Below are 24,837 nucleotides of genomic sequence, written 5' to 3' on the forward strand. Positions count from 1 at the left end.
ATATGTGGAGCAGTGCTCAATATGCCTAAAAACTGATCTGTGGACTTCCAAAACCCCTTGAACTGATTTTTATGCCTACTGGAGCGGCGCTCCACATTTCTGAGCGGCGCTCCAGGCCCCTTTTTGCTGAATCCGAACTGAAAACTCAATAAATTTATCCAAACTCGAATCGAACCAATCTCTTTCACTCGTTTCCATAGAAAATCACTAAAATCATCAAATAACTTTAAATTTCATCTTCTTGGTCTTAGAACTCGAACTTTCATAACACTTATCGAAATAACACCAAATCGTATCCAAAAGGACCAAAATGTGCCCGATATCGCTAAGGAAAACGCGTATTAAATATGCGATATCACAAGGCAAATGTTGTAGCCGATGCCTTAAGCTAAAAGGAGAGAACGGTACCTCTTCGTGTCCGTGCCTTGAACATCACCATTCAGACGAATCTCAACATCCAGATCCGCGTAGCCCAAGATGAGGCTCTCAAGGAGGAGAATATTGCTCAAGAGCACTTGAACATTCTCGTTTCTCGATTTGAGGTCAAGGAAACTGGACTCCGATACTTTTTCGGAAGAATCTGGGTGCCTAGTTATGGGGATTTACGGAGCCTTATTCTAGACGAAGCCCACAAGTTAAGGTATTCAATTCATCCAGGAGCTGGTAAGATGTACCATGACCTCAAGGTTCAATATTGGTGGTCAAAGCTCAAAAGGGATGTTGCAGCATATGTTGGAAAGTGTTTAACTTGTTCTAAGATCAAAGCCGAACATCAGAAGCCGTCTGGGTTACTTCAACAACTCGAAATCCCGCAATGGAAGTGGGAAGGAATAACAATGGACTTCATCATGAAACTACCGAAGACGGTAGGCGGTTATGATACCATCTGAGTTATCGTTGACCATCTTACCAAATCTGCACACTTCCTAGCCATGAAGGAAACTGATACGATGGAGAGACTGGCGCAGTTATACATAAAGGAGATTGTATCTCGTCACAGTGTACCCTTATCGATTATCTCAGATCGTGATACCCGTTTCGCTTCCAGATTTTGGCGTTCTTTACAAGAAGCCTTGGAAACACGTCTAAATATGAGTACAGCATATCACCCGCAAACCGATGGACAGAGCGAGTGCACGTCCAAACCCTGGAGGACATGTTACGTGCTTGTGTTATCAATTTTGGGAAAGCTTGGGAGAGACATTTGCCGTTAGTCGAATTCTCTTACAACAACAGCTATCACGCAAGCATTAAGGCCACACCTTTTGAAGCATTGTATAGCCGTAAATGTTGTTCTCCTATCTGTTGGGCCGAAGTAGGTGAAAAACAACTCATCGGTCCCGAACTCGTCCATGAAACAACCGAGAAGATTGTCCAAATTTAAGCGAGGCTCAAGACGGCCCGTGATCGTCAAAAGAGCTATGCTAACCTTAAACGTGGAGATCGCGAATTTCAAATCGGCGACCGCGTTATGTTGAAAGTCGCACCTTGGAAAGGTGTAATCCATTTTGAAAAGCGTGGGAAGTTGAATCCACGATATATTGGTCCTTTTGAAGTCTTGGAGCGTGTTGGACCCGTTGCTTACCGTTTGGATCTTCCGACTCAATTGAGCGCAGTTCACCCCACTTTCCACGTGTCGAATTTGAAGAAATGTCTTGCTGAACCAGAACTCGTCATACCTCTCTAGGAGCTTATGATTGACGACAAAATCCACTTCGTGGAAGAACCTGTCGAAATTATGGACCGTGAGGTCAAGACCTTGAAACGCAACAAGATTCTGATCGTCCGAGTACGATGGAATGCAAAACGAGGACCCGAGTTTACTTGGGAGCGAGAGGATTAGACGAAACAGAAATATCCTCACCTCTTCACAACTCTACCATCTACCTCAGCTTTAAATTTTAGGACGAAATTTTCATTAATAGGTGCGTAATGTAATGACCCGACTTTTTCGACTTGCTTTTGTGCTTTGTGCCTTCACGAAACTGCGTATTTGTGCGTACTGAGCTATATTATACTCTGGGATCTTACTACAGGTGGATTACTTTCATTCATATATTAAAATGTGTCATTAAGTACGTAGGTTAAGTAACTTGATCCCCGGAAGCCTTTACGACCGTTAGTGTCACTTAACGTTTAGAACGAGCTATGTTTGTCGGTACACGTTTAACTTTGGTCATAATCGGAATAATATGACTACAAAATACTAATTGTTATTTTATAATAACAATTACTTGGGCTTTTTGGATGCTTAATTACGCTTAGTAATTTACTAGAACATACTAATTAGTCTTGTTGGACTTTCTACCTTGTTGGACTTTAGCCCACCCTACTCTAGCTAGTGAACTATTTAATTAGCCTAATTATTAGTGGATTATGACCCAATTATATGTAAGACAAATGCCCATTTATAATAGCCAACATACTAGCATTTTTGCTTACCATTATCCTTAAATAATCACCACCTTTAGACCACCACTAATCAAAAAACAACTTTCTCCCCCCTTTTGTCCCCCCAAAGTCGACGGCCAAAGGGCCTCCCCACCCCTATAAATATCAAGCCATTTTCTCACATTTCACACTTGATTTCATTCTCATTTTTCACACACTTGTTCTCTTATTTTCTCTCTAGTCTTTCTCACTCTAAAACTTGTAAGTTTCTTGATTTTCTTCTTCTTCTTTTTCTTTTCTTGGTCACGACATCATCATCATTGGAAGATCAAGCTCTTTAACTTTTAGATCTTGTTATATCTTGTAGATTCAAATTTGGATTTGAATCCTTCAAGAATATGGAAGATTCAAGCTTCCTAGCTTTGAATCTTCACTTATTTTGTTAGATCTATATCTTTTAACTTATAATCTTTGTATTTTGTTGTAAAGATCCAAACTTGTGTTTGTGGCCTTCATGTAACTTGAAGATCTAGCTTCATGCTTCAAGGATCTCCAAGAACAACCAAGATTCAAGCTTTCTAGCTTTGAATCTTCATTTCTTTTGTTGGATCTATGTTTTCTAACTTATGATCTCATTATTTTGTTATAAAGATCAAAACTTATGTTTATAATCTTCATGTAACTTGAAGATCTAAGCTTTAGGTTTCAAGAACACCAAAGATTCAAGCTTTCTAGCTTTGTAATTTCATAACTTGTGTGAAAAGGATCCAAGTTCTCTAGCTGTAACACCCCGTTAAATCCCTTTAACGGAATGTTAACTCTGGTCCCAGTGCTTGGCTTGACTTCTACGTAACAGCAATATTCTACAGCGGAAGCAATTAATACCTGAGAATAAAACACGCAAAATGGGTCAACAATAATGTTGAGTGAATCTACAGGTTTTAGGTAAACAATACAGTATGTTTAAGAAATAACATTTCGAAATTGTTTACTGGTGAAAGACCACCAAAGTTTAATGTTAAAGTTTTTAGACAACACTGTTTCTCGTTCCAAAAGTTTGTTGACACTACCATGTCAAATTTCAATCATTTGTAGACAACACTCTGTCAAGTTTTATCTCATTTGCTCGTAAACCACAGTTTAAATATCATTGTATAGTATCTGAAAAACAGTTATCAGAAAAATAGTTTAATTTCCTTGACCACGAGATTATATCGCTGCATACACCGAGCACCTGAATACTAGCATTAACCCGAGTATAGAAACCACTTTACCTCTTAAAATGTTATAAATTTGTTCAAATGTATTTAATGTTCAAAATAAATGCACCACTGCTTTTATAGTGGGTGAGGTTGTCAACCTAACGGATCCGTCCATCTAAATTGTGCTTACACCGATGGTATTAAAAGTATTCAAGCTAGAGGCTTTTTGAACAAAACTCAGTATGCATATGTGTAGTACTCATATAAATATAAAGTAATTTGAAAATGTAAATATAACAGCGTGTATTCTCATCCCTGAAAACATGTAAAAAGCGGGACTGTAGACTCACCTTTGAATAAAGCTCGGAATGAAAGACAAACGACTCGTACGGTTTAAACCCGAGTAATGTAACCTAAGTATATGTATTTAGGTTGGTCAATATATGTATCTTAAACAAGAGTGGTTCATAGCATACGTTGTCTTATTGCTCGACTCGACGCGATTTAAAGTAAAAGTCAACTATATCATGCAAGTCAAACAAAGTCAACCGAAGTCAAACCGAAAGTCAAACTTGGTCAATGTGGTCAACTAAAGTCAACATCAGTAGTTTCATGTCAAATATTGGTCAACATGTCAAACCTAAGTCATACAATACGTTTTAGGTCATGAATAATCATTTTCACAATTTCAGTTTATCGTTGTGCACCAAATCCATGAACACGTAGCATACTTAGCATATTATCTCATAGTAAAAAATTCACATAAATATGGAAAACTCCAGATCATAAATAGACTTAAAATCAATTCCAAAAAGTCCAACCAGGGTCTCATACAATAATTAAAAGTCAGGAATCAGAAGGGGTACATTTGGGGTTTACCAAGTAAGTTTCTGACCGCGCACTGATTTCATTTTAGCTATAACCGGAGTTAGGAACATGAAATTGATACAATACCAGTGGACATAGTTCAAGGAAAAATCAAAGTAATACATATCAAAAATCTAGCCACTTTGGTTTAGCCAATTGGTACAGTTTATTCGTGCAAATTGAACATTCAGTTTTCAGCTCAAATCAGAATTCACATAAAGTATGGCTCTATTGTGCCCAATGCATAAGGTTTCAGAGATTTAAATAAACTAAGTCAAATATCATATTAAGTTTCATTTCCCAGAAGAATACATGCTCAAACAATTCACATAATCCACAGAGTACAAAACCGTGTTCAATTTACAGATTTGATTCTCATTTACTTAGTCACATTCGCATACGATTATCCGAAGATCTAGATACAATTAGCCTATGATATCCACATGAAAGATGAAGTAATTTTTGTCTAAGTTTCAAATATGCAAAGCTTTAATCACATAAGTTAACAAATTTTATCATACAAGGTTATTTTCATGCAAGTGCTATATAAAACTACTTTTACACTAATTCTAGCATATCTCGGGCTATACATAAGCAAATGACATGATATCCTAATCTAACTTGAGTGTTTTTAAATTATCTTTCCAGTGGTATAAGTCTCACATGCCAATTAGTTTTCTATAAATACCAGATTTCTGATCAAGCAACAAAAACACAACGATAATTCAAATCGACATAACTTAATCATACGGAAACGAAATCAAGCGAATCCAAAGTCTAAACTCAAGAGTTTTTCGCAAGGAATCTGATTATAATATAATAATTAACATTTGAAAAACTTAATTTTTCTGATCAAACAAATACAAATTCGTTTTTAAACCCTAGCGCATCAAATAATCAAAATAACGATTACAATTAACACGTACGCGTATAGACTTGAGCAATTGACAACATAACTATGAAACTATATAAAAATCAGATTTTTAAGAATTAGGGTTCATGTAAATATACCTTAGATCAACAATCAAAGCACACCAATACGTAGAGGATAACGCGAATTGCAACTTTTGTTCTTGAGGTTTAATCAAAAATTGAGTTTGAGTGTGTGTGTGTGTGTGTGTGTGTGTATGTGTTGGGCGACGGCCAAGAGGGAGGGAGAAGGAGGGATCGACCAAAAAAAATAAATGGGGAATGATTTGTGCAGTTAGGGTATTACTAAGTATATATATTAAGCCCTATTATAAATGAATGCACATAAGTCCCTCAACAATTAACAAAAATTAAAATATAAGGGGGAGGGGAGGGGGGTTCAGCCGAATGGGGACCTCATGAGGTTTCCGGGCTCTCGTTTTACAATCTCGTGTAATCGTGGTCCGTTTTAAGTGCCGTTTAGTCGTACTGAAGGCCCAGAACGCTAACCCGATCGTTAAATGCAACCAATTGTCTAATTTATTAAAAACCCAATAAATTAAATATTTTAAAAAGTTAATAATTAATAAAATTAATTATTAAAATAAACTCGAGCGTTTCGTTGCTCAAAAAGCTTTTATCAAAATCGTATCGTTTTTATCGTATTTCATTATCTGAAATATTTATTTGAATTAATATCAACCCATATCAATTATTAAAACCCTCCGGAGATCAAGTACGTATTTAATACATGTAAACACAAAAAAGTTAAATAATCGTCGTTAAATAAACTAACGGAGGTAACGGAAAAATCAGGGTTGTTACATTACCCACCTGTTATTGAAAATTTCGTCCCGAAATTTTAGTGATCGTCCGCTGAAGTGGTTTCCTCGGGAAACAATTGCGGATACTTCAGCCTCATCTGGTCTTCACGCTCCCATGTGAACTCTGGTCCTCTTCTCGCGTTCCACCGAACTTTAACGATAGGAATTCTGCTTTGCTTCAACTGTTTGACCTCACGGCCCAAGATTTCAACAGGTTCCTTAATGAAATAAAGTTTGTCGTCGATACGTAGTTCCTCTAGAGGAATAATCAAATTATCATTGGCTAGGCACTTCTTTAGATTGGATACATGTAAAACGTCATGAATACCGCTGAGTGTTTGTGGCAGTTCCAATTTGTAAGCTACTGGTCCAACTCTTTCAGTTATCTCAAATGGTCCAACATATCTAGGACTCAGTTTACCTCGTTTTCCAAATCGTACAACACCCTTCTAAGGTGATACCTTAAGCATAACCTTGTCACCAACTTGGAACTCTATGTCCTTCCGTCTAACATCGACGTAACTCTTTTGATGACTTCGAGCCGTTCTTAATCGTTCCTGAATCTGTAGAACTTTCTCGGTTGTCTCCTGAAGAATTTCAGGACCTGTCAACTGACTATCACCCAACTCGCTCCAACAAACGGGTGATCTACCCTTCCTTCCGTATAATGCCTCGAAAGGTGCAGCTTTAATGCTCGCATGATAATTGTTGTTGTATGAGAACTCAGCTAATGGTAAATACTTATCCCATCCTTTCCCAAAACCAATGACACATGCTCGCAACATGTCTTCAAAAGTCTGAATAGTTCGTTCGCTCTAGCCATCCGTCTGGGGGTGATATGTTGTACTCATATCTAAACGGGTCCCCATTGCTTTCGGTAACGATTGCCAAAACCTGGAAGTAAATCTGCTATCGCGGTCGGATATAATGGATATAGGCACTCCATGCCTAGAGACGACTTCCTTAATGTAAATTTGAGCCAGCTTCTCCATTTTATCAGTTTCCCTTATCGGTAAGAAGTGTGCGGACTTAGTGAGACGATCCACGATAACTCAAATGGTATCGTGACCTCCCGCCGTTCTCGGCAGTTTCGTAATGAAGTCCATGGAAATTCCTTCCCACTTCCACTGGGAAATCTCTGGTTGAATCAGTAATCCTGATGGCTTCTGATGCTCAGCCTTGACTTTAGCGCAAGTCAAGCACTTCCTGACATAAGTGGCAATGTCAGCTTTCAAGTTCGGCCACCAATAAAATGCCTTCAAATCTTGGTACATCTTATCTTATCCCGGATGAATTGAGTATCTAGAATTGTGTGCTTCCTCCAACACTAGTTCTCTCAATCCACCAAACTTTGGTACCCAAATTATATTAGCAAAGTACCGGGTTCCGTCCTCCTTGATGTCAAACTTCTTATCCATTCCCCTGAGAAATTCAACATCGACATTTTCTTGTTTGACGACCTCTCGTTATGCTTCGTGGATCTGTAATGTGAGATTCGTACGTACAACTATGTTAAGCACTTTAACCCTGAGGGGTTTCTCTCGCTCTTTTCTGCTTAAGGCATCTGCCACAACATTCGCCTTGCCCATATGGTATTGAAGTTCGTAGCTATAATCGTTAAGTAGCTCTATCCAACGTCGTTGTCTCATGTTAAGATGTTTTTGATCAATTATGTGCTGTAGACTCTTATTGTAGTGACCCGAACTTTTCCATGTTTATATATATTAATTGAGATTGATATTTACGTGATTAAATGTTTCCAACATGTTAAGCAATCAAACTTGTTAAGACTTGATTAATTGAAATTTGTTTCATATAGACAATTGACCACCCAAGTTGACCGGTGATTCACGAACGTTAAAACTTGTAAAAACTATATGATGACATATATGTGGATATATATATAGTTAACATGATACTATAATAAGTAAACATATCATTAAGTATATTAACAATGAACTACATATGTAAAAACAAGACTACTAACTTAATGATTTTTAAACGAGACATATATGTAACGATTATCGTTGTAAAGACGTTTAATGTATATATATCATATTAAGAGATATTCATACATGATAATATCATGATAATATAATAATTTAAAATCTCATTTGATATTATAAACATTGGGTTAACAACATTTAACAAGATCGTTAACCTAAAGGTTTCAAAACAACACTTACATGTAACGACTAACGATGACTTAACGAATCAGTTAAAATGTATATACATGTAGTGTTTTAATATTTATTTATACACTTTTGGAAGACTTCAATACACTTATCAAAATACTTCTACTTAACAAAAATGCTTACAATTACATCCTCGTTCAGTTTCATCAACAATTCTACTCGTATGCACCCGTATACGTACTCGTACAATACACAGCTTTTAGATGTATGTACTATTGGTATATACACTCCAATGATCAGCTCTTAGCAGCCCATGTGAGTCACCTAACACATGTGGGAACCATCATTTGGCAACTAGCATGAAATATCTCATAAAATTACAAAAATATGAGTAATCATTCATGACTTATTTACATGAAAACAAAATTACATATCCTTTATATCTAATCCATACACCAATGACCAAAAACACCTACAAACACTTTCATTCTTCAATTTTCTTCATCTAATTGATCTCTCTCAAGTTCTATCTTCAAGTTCTAAGTGTTCTTCATATATTCTACAAGTTCTAGTTACATAAAATCAAGAATACTTTCAAGTTTGCTAGCTCACTTCCAATCTTGTAAGGTGATCATCCAACCTCAAGAAATCTTTGTTTCTTACAGTAGGTTATCATTCTAATACAAGGTAATAATCATATTCAAACTTTGGTTCAATTTCTATAACTATAACAATCTTATTTCAAGTGATGATCTTACTTGAACTTGTTTTCGTGTCATGATTCTGCTTCAAGAACTTCGAGCCATCCAAGGATCCATTGAAGCTAGATCTATTTTTCTCTTTTCCAGTAGGTTTATCCAAGGAACTTAAGGTAGTAATAATGTTCATAACATCTTTCGATTCATACATATAAAGCTATCTTATTCGAAGGTTTAAACTTGTAATCACTAGAACATAGTTTAGTTAATTCTAAACTTGTTCGCAAATAAAAGTTAATCCTTCTAACTTGAATTTTAAAATTAACTAAACACATGTTCTATATCTATATGATATGCTAACTTAATGATTTAAAACCTGGAAACACGAAAAACACCGTAAAATCGGATTTACGCCGTGGTAGTAACACCTTTGGATTCGGGTGCGGATAGAAGCTATATGAGTAGAGATTTTTGTGCTAAATTAAGTTGTCCATTGACGCCTTTGGATAGTAAATTTTTACTCGAATTAGCAAATGGTAAATTAATTTCAGCAGATAATATATGTCGGAATCGAGAAATTAAACTGGTTAGCGAAACATTTAAGATTGATTTGATACCAGTAGAGTTAGGGAGTTTTGATGTGATAATCGGTATGGACTGGTTGAAAGAAGTGAAAGCAGAGATCGTTTATTACAAAAATGCAATTCGCATTATACGAGAAAAAGGAAAACCCTTAATGGTGTATGGAGAAAAGGGCAACACGAAGCTACATATTATTAGTAATTTGAAGGCACAAAAACTAATAAGAAAAGGTTGCTATGCTGTTCTAGCACACGTCGAGAAAGTACAAACTGAAGAAAAGAGCATCAATGATGTTCCCATTGCAAAAGAATTTCCCGATGTATTTCTGAAAGAATTACCGGGATTACCCCCACATCGATCCGTTGAATTTCAAATAGATCTTGTACCAGGAGCTGCACCAATAGCTCGTGCTCCTTACAGACTCGCACCCAGCGAGATGAAAGAACTGCAAAGCTAATTACAAGAACTTTTAGAGCGTGGTTTCATTCGACCAAGCACATCACCGTGGGGAGCTCCTGTTTTGTTTGTCAAGAAGAAAGATGGTACATTCAGGTTGTGTAGCGACTACCGAGAGTTGAACAAACTTACCATCAAGAACCGCTACCCACTACCGAGAATCGACGACTTATTTGATCAACTACAAGGCTCGTCTGTTTATTCAAAGATTGACTTACGTTCCGGGTATCATCAAATGCGGGTGAAAGAAGATGATATTCCAAAGACTGCTTTCAGAACACGTTACGGTCATTACGAGTTTATGGTCATGCCGTTTGGTTTAACTAATGCACCAGCTGTGTTCATGGACCTTATGAACCGAGTGTGTGGACCATACCTTGACAAGTTTGTCATCGTTTTCATTGATGACATACTTATTTACTCAAAGAATGACCAAGAACACGGTGAACATTTGAGAAAGGTGTTAGAAGTATTGAGGAAGGAAGAATTGTACGCTAAGTTTTCAAAGTGTGCATTTTGGTTGGAAGAAGTTCAATTCCTCGGTCACATAGTGAACAAAGAAGGTATTAAGGTGGATCCGGCAAAGATAGAAACTGTTGAAAAGTGGGAAACCCCGAAAAAACACATACGCCATTTTTTAGGACTAGCTGGTTACTACAGAAGGTTCATCCAAGACTTTTCCAGAATAGCAAAACCCTTGACTGCATTAAAGCATAAAGGGAAGAAATTTGAATGGAATGATGAACAAGAGAAAGCGTTTCAGTTATTGAAGAAAAAGCTAACTACGACACCTATATTGTCATTGCCTGAAGGGAATGATGATTTTGTGATTTATTGTGACGCATCAAAGCAAGGTCTCGGTTGTGTATTAATGCAACGAACGAAGGTGATTGCTTATGCGTCTAGACAATTGAAGATTCACGAACAAAATTATACGACGCATGATTTGGAATTAGGCGCGGTTGTTTTTGCATTAAAGACTTGGAGGCACTACTTATATGGGGTCAAAAGTATTATATATACCGACCACAAAAGTCTTCAACACATATTTAATCAGAAACAACTGAATATGAGGCAGCGTAGGTGGATTGAATTATTGAATGATTACGACTTTGAGATTCGTTACCACCCGGGGAAGGCAAATGTGGTAGCCGATGCCTTGAGCAGGAAGGACAGAGAACCCATTCGAGTAAAATCTATGAATATAATGATTCATAATAACCTTACTACTCAAATAAAGGAGGCGCAACAAGGAGTTTTAAAAGAGGGAAATTTAAAGGATGAAATACCCAAAGGATCAGAGAAGCATCTTAATATTCGGGAAGACGGAACCCGGTATAGGGCTGAAAGGATTTGGGTACCAAAATTTGGAGATATGAGAGAAATGGTACTTAGAGAAGCTCATAAAACCAGATACTCAATACATCCTGGAACGGGGAAGATGTACAAGGATCTCAAGAAACATTTTTGGTGGCCGGGTATGAAAGCCGATGTTGCTAAATACGTAGGAGAATGTTTGACGTGTTCTAAGGTCAAAGCTGAGCATCAGAAACCATCAGGTCTACTTCAACAACCCGAAATCCCGGAATGGAAATGGGAAAACATTACCATGGATTTCATCACTAAATTGCCAAGGACTGCAAGTGGTTTTGATACTATTTGGGTAATAGTTGATCGTCTCACCAAATCAGCACACTTCCTGCCAATAAGAGAAGATGACAAGATGGAGAAGTTAGCACGACTGTATTTGAAGGAAGTCGTCTCCAGACATGGAATACCAATCTCTATTATCTCTGATAGGGATGGCAGATTTATTTCAAGATTCTGGCAGACATTACAGCAAGCATTAGGAACTCGTCTAGACATGAGTACTGCCTATCATCCACAAACTGATGGGCAGAGCGAAAGGACGATACAAACGCTTGAAGACATGCTACGAGCATGTGTTATTGATTTCGGAAACAGTTGGGATCGACATCTACCGTTAGCAGAATTTTCCTACAACAACAGCTACCATTCAAGCATTGAGATGGCGCTGTTTGAAGCACTTTATGGTAGAAAGTGCAGGTCTCCGATTTGTTGGAGTGAAGTGGGGGATAGACAGATTACGGGTCCGGAGATTATACAAGAAACTACCGAGAAGATCATCCAAATTCAACAACGGTTGAAAACCGCCCAAAGTCGACAAAAGAGCTACGCTGACATTAAAAGAAAAGAGATAGAATTTGAAATTGGAGAGATGGTCATGCTTAAAGTTGCACCTTTGAAAGGCGTTGTTCGATTTGGTAAACGAGGGAAATTAAATCCAAGGTATATTGGACCATTCAAGATTATTGATCGTGTCGGACCAGTAGCTTACCGACTTGAGTTACCTCAACAACTCGCGGCTGTACATAACACTTTCCACGTCTCGAATTTGAAGAAATGTTTTGCTAAAGAAGATCTCACTATTCCTTTAGATGAAATCCAAATCAACGAAAAACTTCAATTCATCGAAGAACCCGTCGAAATAATGGATCGTGAGGTTAAAAGACTTAAGCAAAACAAGATACCAATTGTTAAGGTTCGATGGAATGCTCGTCGAGGACCCGAGTTCACCTGGGAGCGTGAAGATCAGATGAAGAAGAAATACCCGCATCTATTTCCAGAAGATTCGTCAACACCTTCAACAGCTTAAAATTTCGGGACGAAATTTATTTAACGGGTAGGTAGCGACCCGAACTTTTCCATGTTTATATATATTAATTGAGATTGATATTTACATGATTAAATGTTTCCAACATGTTAAGCAATCAAACTTGTTAAGACTTGATTAATTGAAATTTGTTTCATATAGACAATTGACCACCCAAGTTGACCGGTGATTCACGAACGTTAAAACTTGTAAAAACTATATGATGACATATATATGGATATATATATAGTTAACATGATACTATGATAAGTAAACATATCATTAAGTATATTAACAATGAACTACATATGTAAAAACAAGACTACTAACTTAATGATTTTTAAACGAGACATATATGTAACGATTATCGTTGTAAAGACGTTTAATGTATATATATCATATTAAGAGATATTCATACATGATAATATCATGATAATATAATAATTTAAAATCTCATTTGATATTATAAACATTGGGTTAACAACATTTAACAAGATCGTTAACCTAAAGGTTTCAAAACAACACTTACATGTAACGACTAACGATGACTTAACGAATCAGTTAAAATGTATATACATGTAGTGTTTTAATATGTATTTATACACTTTTGGAAGACTTCAATACACTTATCAAAATACTTCTACTTAACAAAAATGCTTACAATTACATCCTCGTTCAGTTTCATCAACAATTCTACTCGTATGCACCCGTATTCGTACTCGTACAATACACAGCTTTTAGATGTATGTACTATTGGTATATACACTCCAATGATCAGCTCTTAGCAGCCCATGTGAGTCACCTAACATATGTGGGAACCATCATTTGGCAACTAGCATGAAATATCTCATAAAATTACAAAAATATGAGTAATCATTCATGACTTATTTACATGAAAACAAAATTACATATCCTTTATATCTAATCCATACACCAACGACCAAAAACACCTACAAACACTTTCATTCTTCAATTTTCTTCATCTAATTGATCTCTCTCAAGTTCTATCTTCAAGTTCTAAGTGTTCTTCATATATTCTACAAGTTCTAGTTACATAAAATCAAGAATACTTTCAAGTTTGCTAGCTCACTTCCAATCTTGTAAGGTGATCATCCAACCTCAAGAAATCTTTGTTTCTTACAGTAGGTTATCATTCTAATACAAGGTAATAATCATATTCAAACTTTGGTTCAATTTCTATAACTATAACAATCTTATTTCAAGTGATGATCTTACTTGAACTTGTTTTCGTGTCATGATTCTGCTTCAAGAACTTCGAGCCATCCAAGGATCCATTGAAGCTAGATCTATTTTTCTATTTTCCAGTAGGTTTATCCAAGGAACTTAAGGTAGTAATGATGTTCATAACATCATTCGATTCATACATATAAAGCTATCTTATTCGAAGGTTTAAACTTGTAATCACTAGAACATAGTTTAGTTAATTCTAAACTTGTTCGCAAACAAAAGTTAATCCTTCTAACTTGACTTTTAAAATCAACTAAACACATGTTCTATATCTATATGATATGCTAACTTAATGATTTAAAACCTGGAAACAATAAAAACACCGTAAAACCGGATTTACGCCGTCGTAGTAACACCGCGGGCTGTTTTGGGTTAGTTAATTAAAAACTATGATAAACTTTGATTTAAAATTTGTTATTCTGAGAAAATGATTGTTATTATGAACATGAAACTATATCCAAAAATTATGGTTAAACTCAAAGTGGAAGTATGTTTTCTAAAATGGTCATCTAGACGTCGTTCTTTCGACTGAAATGACTACCTTTACAAAAACGACTTGTAACTTATTTTTCCGACTATAAACCTATACTTTTTCTGTTTAGATTCATAAAATAGAGTTCAATATGAAACCATAGCAATTTGATTCACTCAAAACGGATTTAAAATGAAGAAGTTATGGGTAAAACAAGATTGGATAATTTTTCTCATTTTAGCTACGTGAAAATTGGTAACAAATCTATTACAACCATAACTTAATCAACTTGTATTGTATATTACGTAATCTTGAGATACTATAGACACGTATACAATGTTTCGACCTATCATGTCGACACATCTATATATGTTTCGGAACAACCATAGACACTCTATATGTGAATGTTGGAGTTAGCTATACAGGGTTGAGGTGTAGTGACCCGAACTTTTCCATGTTTATATATATTAATTGAGTTTGATATTTACATGATTAAATGTTTCCAACATGTTAATCAATCAAACTTATTAAGACTTGATTAATTGAAATATGTTTCATATAGACAATTGACCACCCAAGTTGACCGGTGATTCACGAACGTTAAAACTTGTAAAAACTATATGATGACATATATATATGGATATATATATATATATAGTTAACATGATACTATGATAAGTAAATATATCATTAAGTATATTAACAATGAACTACATATGTAAAAACAAGACTACTAACTTAATGATTTTTAAACAAGACATATATGTAACGATTATCGTTGTAAAGACATTTAATGTATATATATCATATTAAGAGATATTCATACATGATAATATCATGATAATATAATAATTTAAAATCTCATTTGATATTATAAACATTGGGTTAACAACATTTAACAAGATCGTTAACCTAAAGGTTTCAAAACAACACTTACATGTAACGACTAACGATGACTTAACGACTCAGTTAAAATGTATATACATGTAGTGTTTTAATATGTATTTATACACTTTTGAAAGAATTCAATACACTTATCAAAATACTTCTACTTAACAAAAATGCTTACAATTACATCCTCGTTCAGTTTCATCAACAATTCTACTCGTATGCACCCGTATTCGTACTCGTACAATACACAGCTTTTAGATGTATGTACTATTGGTATATACACTCCAATGATCAGCTCTTAGCAGCCCATGTGAGTCACCTAACACATGTGGGAACCATCATTTGGCAACTAGCATGAAATATCTCATAAAATTACAAAAATATGAGTAATCATTCATGACTTATTTACATGAAAACAAAATTACATATCCTTTATATCTAATCCATACACCAACGACCAAAAACACCTACAAACACTTTCATTCTTCAATTTTCTTCATCTAATTGATCTCTCTCAAGTTCTATCTTCAAGTTCTAAGTGTTCTTCATAAATTCCAAAAGTTCTAGTTTCATAAAATCAAAAATACTTTCAAGTTTGCTAGCTCACTTCCAATCTTGTAAGGTGATCATCCAACCTCAAGAAATCTTTGTTTCTTACAGTAGGTTATCATTCTAATACAAGATAATAATCATATTCAAACTTTGGTTCAATTTCTATAACTATAACAATCTTATTTCAAGTGATGATCTTACTTGAACTTGTTTTCGTGTCATGATTCTGCTTCAAGAACTTCGAGCCATCCAAGGATCCATTGAAGCTAGATCCACTTTTCTCTTTTCCAGTAGGTTTATCCAAGGAACTTAAGGTAGTAATGATGTTCATAACATCTTTCGATTCATACATATAAAGCTATCTTATTCGAAGGTTTAAACTTGTAATCACTAGAACATAGTTTAGTTAATTCTAAACTTGTTCGCAAATAAAAGTTAATCCTTCTAACTTGACTTTTAAAATCAACTAAACACATGTTCTATATCTATATGATATGCTAACTTAATGATTTAAAACCTGGAAACACGAAAAACACCGTAAAATCGGATTTACGCCGTCGTAGTAACACCGCGGGCTGTTTTGGGTTAGTTAATTAAAAACTATGATAAAATTTGATTTAAAAGTTGTTATTCTGAGAAAATTATTTTTATTATGAACATGAAACTATATCCAAAAATTATGGTTAAACTCAAAGTGGAAGTATGTTTTCTAAAATGGTCATCTAGACGCCGTTCTTTCGACTGAAATGACTACCTTTACAAAAATGACTTGTAACTTATTTTTCCGACTATAAACCTATACTTTTTCTGTTTAGATTCATAAAATAGAGTTCAATATGAAACCATAGCAATTTGATTCACTCAAAACGGATTTAAAATGAAGAAGTTATGGGTAAAACAAGATTGGATAATTTTTCTCATTTTAGCTACGTGAAAATTGGTAACAAATCTATTACAACCATAACTTAATCAACTTGTATTGTATATTATGTAATCTTGAGATACCATAGACACGTATACAATGTTTTGACCTATCATGTCGACACATCTATATATGTTTCGGAACAACCATAGACACTCTATATGTGAATGTTGGAGTTAGCTATACAGGGTTGAGGTTGATTCCAAAATATATATAGTTTGAGTTGTGATCAATACTGAGATACGTATACACTGGGTCGTTTATTGATTCAAGATAATATTTATCGATTTATTTCTGTACATCTAACTGTGGACAACTAGTTGTAGGTTACTAACGAGGACAGCTGACTTAATAAACTTAAAACATCAAAATATATTAAAAGTGTTGTAAATATATTTTGAACATACTTTGATATATATGTATATATTGTTATAGGTTCGTGAATCAACCAGTGGCCAAGTCTTACTTCCCGACGAAGTAAAAATCTGTGAAAGTGAGTTATAGTCCCACTTTTAAAATCTAATATTTTTGGGATGAGAATACATGCAGGTTTTATAAATGATTTACAAAATAGACACAAGTACGTGAAACTACATTCTATGGTTGAATTATCGAAATCGAATATGCCCCTTTTTATTAAGTCTGGTAATCTAAGAATTAGGGAACAGACACCCTAATTGACGCGAATCCTAAAGATAGATCTATTGGGCCTAACAAACCCCATCCAAAGTACCGGATGCTTTAGTACTTCGAAATTAATATCATATCCGAAGGGTGTCCCGGAATGATGGGGATATTCTTATATATGCATCTTGTTAATGTCGGTTACCAGGTGTTCACCATATGAATGATTTTTATCTCTATGTATGGGATGTGTATTGAAATATGAAATCTTGTGGTCTATTATTATTATGATTTGATATATATAGGTTAAACCTATAACTCACCAACATTTTTGTTGACGTTTTAAGCATGTTTATTCTCGGGTGATTATTAAGAGCTTCCGCTGTCGCATACTTAAATAAGGACGAGATTTGGAGTCCATGCTTGTATGATATTGTGTAAAAACTGCATTCAAGAAACTTATTTTGTTGTAACATATTTGTATTGTAAACCATTATGTAATGGTCGTGTGTAAACAGGATATTTTAGATTATCATTATTTGATAATCTACGTAAAGCTCTTTAAACCTTTATTGATGAAATAAAGGTTATGGTTTGTTTTAAAATGAATGCAGTCTTTGAAAAATGTCTCATATAGAGGTCAAAACCTCGCAACGAAATCAATTAATATGGAACGTTTTTAATCAATAAGAACGGGACATTTCAGTTGGTATCAGAGCGTTGGTCTTAGAGAACCAGAAAATTTGCATTAGTGTGTCTTATCGAGTTTGTTAGGATGCATTAGTGAGTCTGGACTTCGACCGTGTTTTCCTTAAAAATGATTGCTTAACATTTTTGTTGGAAACTATATATTTTTAACATATGAATATTATGTGATATATTAATCTCTTATCGTGTTTGATATTATGTGATAGATGTCTACCTCTAGAACAAGTCCCATTGACTCACCTAATAATAATGAAGAGTCAAATGTAAATTGGAATGATTCGTGGACTGATTCACAAGTTCCCGAAGAGGAACCGGAAGAAGAGTCGGAACCGGAAGAAGAATCGGAACCGGAAGAAGAATCGGAACCGGAAGAAGAAATAGAACCGGTGGGGGAAATAATAAAACGGTTAAGTAAAAGAGAATCCTCAACCAACCGACCAAGGTTAATTATGGTCAATGGTGTTTCCGCCAAGGAAGCAAAATATTGGGAGGATTACCAATTCTCCGATGAATCGGATTCCGACGAGAATTCCGATGATGTTATAGAAATTACCCCAACTGAATTTAAAAAGGCAAAAGAAAATAATAAGGGAAAGGGCATAAAAATAGAGAAATCTAATTCCAACCCGATGAACTTTATATGTATCGTCAACCCCCGAAGTCCTTAAGTTGTAACAATGACCCGGGAACCTCTAAACCACCAGGTTTTTCTAAACCAATGTGGATAACGACGGCTCGTATTAGGGGAACATCATATATCCCTAGAAACTTGGCAAAACGAACCAAAACCGAACAAGAAGAAACGAGCGAGTCGGAATAAGATAGTTATATTCGTGTGGTGTAATATATGTAATATAGTGTGCTTATGCTTTATGATATATGTAAAAATTGCTTGTATTAATAAGTATTTTTTTTTATGAATCTAACTCTTGTCTATTTTACAGTATAAAAACACAAAATGGATAGACAACCCAATATTTTAAGAGACCTACCCGGAGACATGATTGATGAAATCTTGTCTAGAGTCGGTCAGAATTCCTCGGCACAACTATTTAAGGCGAGATCAGTTTGTAAGACATTCGAAGAACGTTCCAAGAATGCCTTGGTTTATAAAAGGCTTTCGTTCGGAAGATGGGGAATATCACATTGGGAAATCCATAAGTTACGATGTGTTTACTTTGACGCATATATTGCGGGGAACCCAAATGCTATTTTACGCAACGGGTTAAGAAATTATTTTGACTCAGTATATCCGAATATTGGACTTCGTGATTTAGAAACAGCGGCTAACATGCAACATAAAGAAGCATGTTATGCTTACGGATTAGTAATGTTCGCTTCTCACCAAAGTGAGAACAAGAACATCGGGCTACAACTATTAAACAAAACGTTCCCACAAGTGACGGAGTCGGTAATTGGGGTAAGAAATGAGGTTTTTAGATTGTTACAGGACTGTTGGACATTACGTAACCCTCGTCCCTTTGACGACGTTACAACACGCTGTCTTATCAACGGCCATAACGGTTATGTTCCACAAGACCAAGGATGGGAAGTAATCCTAGTAAAACCAGAATGCATGACTTGTTTCTGGACGTATGAATTACGTGTCTTTATTGCCTTTGCTGAACGACTTGTGTACTAGCTAGAATTATCTTCACAACCATCTTGTATCAAATTTATTGTGTGCTATATTTCATGCTATATGTAAAATAAGCGGTATTGTAAGTTTGTAAAATATTGTATAAAAGTTTGAACGCGAAATATTATTATAATCAGTTTTTCATATAGAATTGTAGTAGTTGAATTGTATATTAGCTACTAAGTATGAACTTAACGGGTAGGTACTACCCGAATTTAAACTTATAAAACGCTAATATGAAGAAAAAGCTTTTATAAAGAGTTCATATTATGCTACGAAATACTATTAACTACTCTTAATATTCTGTATGATTAACTTGTTCCATTTGACTATTTTGAAGGAAATGGCACCGACTACTCGACACACCGTGAATATGAATGAAGAGGAATTCCGTACTTTTCTAGCTTCAAACATAGCCGCAGTACAGGCTGCGCTACATACCAACAATAACCTTGGATCTAGCAGTACAGGAAATCGTGTAGGATGCACCTACAAAGAATTCACTGCCTGCAAACCTTTGGAATTTGATGGAACCGAAGGACCGATCGGATTGAAACGGTGGACCGAGAAGGTTGAATCGGTGTTTGCCATAAGTAAGTGTACTGAAGAGGACAAAGTGAAGTACGCTACGCATACCTTCACAGGTTCTGCGTTAACATGGTGGAATACCTATCTAGAGCAAGTGGGACAAGACGATGCGTACGCACTACCGTGGTCAGCATTCAAGCACTTGATGAACGATAAGTACCGTCCCAGAACCGAGGTCAATAAGCTCAAGACAGAACTTAGAGGGTTACGAACCCAAGGATTTGATATTACCACGTACGAAAGACGATTCACAGAATTGTGCCTATTGTGTCCGGGAGCATTCGAAGATGAGGAAGAGAAGATCGACGCGTTTGTGAAAGGATTACCGAAAAGAATCCAAGAAGATATAAGTTCACACGAGCCCGCCTCCATACAACAGGCATGTAGAATGTCTCACAAACTAGTGAACCAGATTGAAGAAAGAATTAAAGAACAGACTGCTGAAGAGGCCAATGTGAAGCAAGTCAAAAGAAAGTGGGAGGAAAACGGTGATAAGAATCACCAATACAACAACAACAGCAATTATAACAATAATCGCAACAACTATCCTAACAATCGCAACTACAACAAATGGCCCAACAACAACAACAACAACAACAACAACAACAGCAACCACAACAATCATCTTAACAACAATAATAACCGCAACAACAACAACAATCAGAAGCAGCTATGCCAAAGGTGTGAAAAGTATCACTCGGGGTTCTGCACCAAATTTTGCAACAAGTGTAAAAGAAATGGTCATAGCGTGGCGAAGTGTGATGTCTACGGACCAGGGGTTAACAGAACGAAAGGAACAAATGGTGTCGGAACGAGTAATGGCGGAGCAAGTAGTGTCGGAGCAAGTTATGCCAATGTAGTTTGTTATAAATGTGGAAAACCGGGCCACATTATTAGAAATTGCCCGAACCAGGAGAACACGAATGGACAAGGCCGCGGAAGAGTTTTCAATATTAATGCGGCAGAGGCACAGGAAGACCCGGAGCTTGTTACGGGTACGTTTCTTATTGACAATAAATCTGCTTACGTTTTATTTGATTCGGGTGCGGATAGAAGCTATATGAGTAGAGATTTTTGTGCTAAATTAAGTTGTCCATTGACGCCTTTGGATAGTAAATTTTTACTCGAATTAGCAAATGGTAAATTAATTTTAGCAGATAATATATGTCGGAATCGAGAAATTAAACTGGTTAGCGAAACATTTAAGATTGATTTGATACCAGTAGAGTTAGGGAGTTTTGATGTGATAATCGGTATGGACTGGTTGAAAGAAGTGAAAGCAGAGATCGTTTGTTACAAAAATGCAATTCGCATTATACGAGAAAAAGGAAAACCCTTAATGGTGTACGGAGAAAAGGGCAACACGAAGCTACATCTTATTAGTAATTTGAAGGCACAAAAACTAATAAGAAAAGGTTGCTATGCTGTTCTAGCACACGTCGAGAAAGTACAAACTGAAGAAAAGAGCATCAATGATGTTCCCATTGCAAAAGAATTTCCCGATGTATTTCCGAAAGAATTACCGGGATTACCCCCACATCGATCCGTTGAATTTCAAATAGATCTTGTACCAGGAGCTGCACCAATAGCTCGTGCTCCTTACAGACTCGCACCCAGCGAGATGAAAGAACTACAAAGCCAATTACAAGAACTTTTAGAGCGTGGTTTCATTCGACCAAGCACATCACCGTGGGGAGCTCCTGTTTTGTTTGTCAAGAAGAAAGATGGTACATTCAGGTTGTGTATCGACTACCGAGAGTTGAACAAACTTACCATCAAGAACCGCTACCCACTACCGAGAATCGATGACTTATTTGATCAACTACAAGGCTCGTCTGTTTATTCAAAGATTGACTTACGTTCCGGGTATCATCAAATGCGGGTGAAAGAAGATGATATTCCAAAGACTGCTTTCAGAACACGTTACGGTCATTACGAGTTTATGGTCATGCCGTTTGGTTTAACTAATGCACCAGCTGTGTTTATGGACCTTATGAACCGAGTGTGTGGACCATACCTTGACAAGTTTGTCATTGTTTTCATTGATGACATACTTATTTACTCAAAGAATGACCAAGAACACGGTGAACATTTGAGAAAAGTGTTAGAAGTATTGAGGAAGGAAGAATTGTACGCTAAGTTTTCAAAGTGTGCATTTTGGTTGGAAGAAGTTCAATTCCTCGGTCACATAGTGAACAAAGAAGGTATTAAGGTGGATTCGGCAAAGATAGACACTGTTGAAAAGTGGGAAACCCCGAAAACTCCGAAACACATACGCCAGTTTTTAGGACTAGCTGGTTACTACAGAAGGTTCATCCAAGACTTTTCCAGAATAGCAAAACCCTTGACTGCATTAACGCATAAAGGGAAGAAATTTGAATGGAATGATGAACAAGAGAAAGCGTTTCAGTTATTGAAGAAAAAGCTAACTACGGCACCTATATTGTCATTGCCTGAAGGGAATGATGATTTTGTGATTTATTGTGATGCATCAAAGCAAGGTCTCGGTTGTGTATTAATGCAACGAACGAAGGTGATTGCTTATGCGTCTAGACAATTGAAGATTCACGAACAAAATTATACGACGCATGATTTGGAATTAGGAGCGGTTGTTTTTGCATTAAAGACTTGGAGGCACTACTTATATGGGGTCAAAAGTATTATATATACCGACCACAAAAGTCTTCAACACATATTTAATCAGAAACAACTGAATATGAGGCAGCGTAGGTGGATTGAATTGTTGAATGATTACAACTTTGAGATTCGTTACCACCCGGGGAAGGCAAATGTGGTAGCCGATGCCTTGAGCAGGAAGGACAGAGAACCCATTCGAGTAAAATCTATGAATATAATGATTCATAATAACCTTACTACTCAAATAAAGAAGGCGCAACAAGGAGTTTTAAAAGAGGGAAATTTAAAGGATGAAATACCCAAAGGATCGGAGAAGCATCTTAATATTCGGGAAGACGGAACCCGGTATAGGGCTGAAAGGATTTGGGTACCAAAATTTGGAGATATGAGAGAAATGGTACTTAGAGAAGCTCATAAAACCAGATACTCAATACATCCTGGAACAGGAAAGATGTACAAGGATCTCAAGAAACATTTTTGGTGGCCGGGTATGAAAGCCGATGTTGCTAAATACGTAGGAGAATGTTTGACGTGTTCTAAGGTCAAAGCTGAGCATCAGAAACCATCAGGTCTACTTCAACAACCCGAAATCCCAGAATGGAAATGGGAAAACATTACCATGGATTTCATCACTAAATTGCCAAGGACTGCAAGTGGTTTTGATACTATTTGGGTAATAGTTGATCGTCTCACCAAATCAGCACACTTCCTGCCAATAAGAGAAGATGACAAGATGGAGAAGTTAGCACGACTGTATTTGAAGGAAGTCGTCTCCAGACATGGAATACCAATCTCTATTATCTCTTATAGGGATGGCAGATTTATTTCAAGATTCTGGCAGACATTACAGCAAGCATTAGGAACTCGTCTAGACATGAGTACTACCTATCATCCACAAACTGATGGGCAGAGCGAAAGGACGATACAAACGCTTGAAGACATGCTACGAGCATGTGTTATTGATTTCGGAAACAGTTGGTAGAAAGTGCAGGTCTCCGATTTGTTGGAGTGAAGTGGGGGATAGACAAATTACGGGTCCGGAGATTATACAAGAAACTACCGAGAAGATCATCCAAATTCAACAACGGTTGAAAACCGCCCAAAGTCGACAAAAGAGCTACGCTGACATTAAAAGAAAAGATATAGAATTTGAAATTGGAGAGATGGTCATGCTTAAAGTTGCACCTTGGAAAGGCGTTGTTCGATTTGGTAAACGAGGGAAATTAAATCCAAGGTATATTGGACCATTCAAGATTATTGATCGTGTCGGACCAGTAGCTTACCGACTAGAGTTACCTCAACAACTCGCGGCTGTACATAACACTTTCCACATCTCGAATTTGAAGAAATGTTTTGCTAAAGAAGATCTCACTATTCCGTTAGATGAAATCCAAATCAACGAAAAACTTCAATTCATCGAAGAACCCGTCGAAATAATGGATCGTGAGGTTAAAAGACTTAAGCAAAACAAGATACCAATTGTTAAGGTTCGATGGAATGCTCGTAGAGGACCCGAGTTCACCTGGGAGCGTGAAGATCAGATGAAGAAGAAATACCCACATCTATTTCCAGAAGATTCGTCAACACCTTCAACAGCTTAAAATTTCGGGACGAAATTTATTTAACGGGTAGGTACTGTAGTGACCCGAACTTTTCCATGTTTATATATATTAATTGAGATTGATATTTACATGAATAAATGTTTCCAACATGTTAAGCAATCAAACTTATTAAGACTTGATTAATTGAAATATGTTTCATATAGACAATTGACCACCCAAGTTGACCGGTGATTCACGAACGTTAAAACTTGTAAAA

The sequence above is a fragment of the Rutidosis leptorrhynchoides genome, chromosome 2 (genome assembly GCF_046630445.1).
Source record: "Rutidosis leptorrhynchoides isolate AG116_Rl617_1_P2 chromosome 2, CSIRO_AGI_Rlap_v1, whole genome shotgun sequence".
Taxonomy (NCBI): domain Eukaryota; kingdom Viridiplantae; phylum Streptophyta; class Magnoliopsida; order Asterales; family Asteraceae; genus Rutidosis; species Rutidosis leptorrhynchoides.